This window comes from Octopus bimaculoides, chromosome 3 (assembly GCF_001194135.2).
Source record: "Octopus bimaculoides isolate UCB-OBI-ISO-001 chromosome 3, ASM119413v2, whole genome shotgun sequence".
Classification (NCBI taxonomy): domain Eukaryota; kingdom Metazoa; phylum Mollusca; class Cephalopoda; order Octopoda; family Octopodidae; genus Octopus; species Octopus bimaculoides.
The window spans coordinates 66,079,863-66,081,078 of record NC_068983.1 but is presented as its reverse complement, the minus strand read 5'-3'; the positions used below and the strand labels follow the sequence as shown (position 1 = coordinate 66,081,078).

The following is a 1,216-nucleotide window of genomic DNA, read 5'->3' as shown; positions in this document are numbered from 1 at the left end:
TATATATATATATGTATATATATATGCATGTATGTATGCATGTTGAAGAGTATATGCTTGAAGCATAAAAGACTTTTTCATTTTCCTGAGCATCAAACTAATACACTTGTTTGTTGTTCATACACCGGTTTTTGTCTTGTTTTTCTATAAATTTCAACTGCATATATATTCTTTTATTCTTTTACTTGCTTCAGTCATTTGATTGCAGCCATGTTGAGCACCACCTTGAAGGGTTTTAGTCAAACAAATTGACCACAGTACTTACGGATTTTTTTAAAGCATAGTACTTAATCAATGAGTTTCTTTTGTTGAATCACTAAGTTACAGGGAAGTAAACACAACACTGGTTGCCAAGCAGTGATGGTGGGTCAAAAACGGACACAAAGTCACACACCTCAAATCCACTCACAGGGCTTTTGGTTGGCCCAAGGCTATAGTAGAAGGCACTTGCCACACAGTGTGACTGAACATCCCAGAATGATGTCGGTGGGAAGCCCAACTTCTTACCACATAGCCACGCCTGTATATATATATGTATGTATGCATGTATATATATGCATACATATATATATATATGAGGCTATGATGAAAAGAAAATGCAGTTGATTTCCTGTGAGGTTCTCCCATTTGGGTTGTTTGTAGAGATGCAATTCAAAACGTCTCCTAGATTTCGTAGTGCTGATAGAAATATTCACCACCACCACTACCACCACCACCACCACTCTTATAACCAGTACTACCGCCATCACCATCCCCACTGCCACCATTGCCTCTTCCACTGCTGCCATCACCACCTCTGCAACTTCAACTGCCACCACTGCCACTGTATTTTTCAGCATCATCATCATCATCAACATTATCATCAGTTGTAGCCATGTCATCTGCTGTATCCACTCTCTTTTAGTTTTTCTACTCTAAGGATATACATCTATCTGAAACCAAACACCATTCCATCATTTTATTCCCTTTCATATTTGATTTTCCAAATTTTTGGTTCTGTTGAATTCTTTGTTGCTTTTACTGATTCAGAACAGAAAGAGAAATTTTATGTTTCAGTGGAGAAATATAGTCCTAGCCCCCTACATCTCTTTCTCACTCACACTCTTTCTCCTTCTCTCTCTCTCTCTCTCTCTCTCTCTCTCTCTCTCTTTCTCTCACACCTTGTATGTATATATGCGTATGTACATGTGTGCGTATATACATATATATATATATA

General features: G+C 37.7%; 1 protein-coding gene across 3 annotated transcripts in view; it reads right to left on the bottom strand.

The window, feature by feature from the left end:
* Positions 1-1,216, bottom strand: part of LOC106871954 (protein still life, isoform SIF type 1) — a 1,491,364-nt gene that overhangs the window by 1,238,547 nt on the left and 251,601 nt on the right. The window lies entirely within an intron of this gene.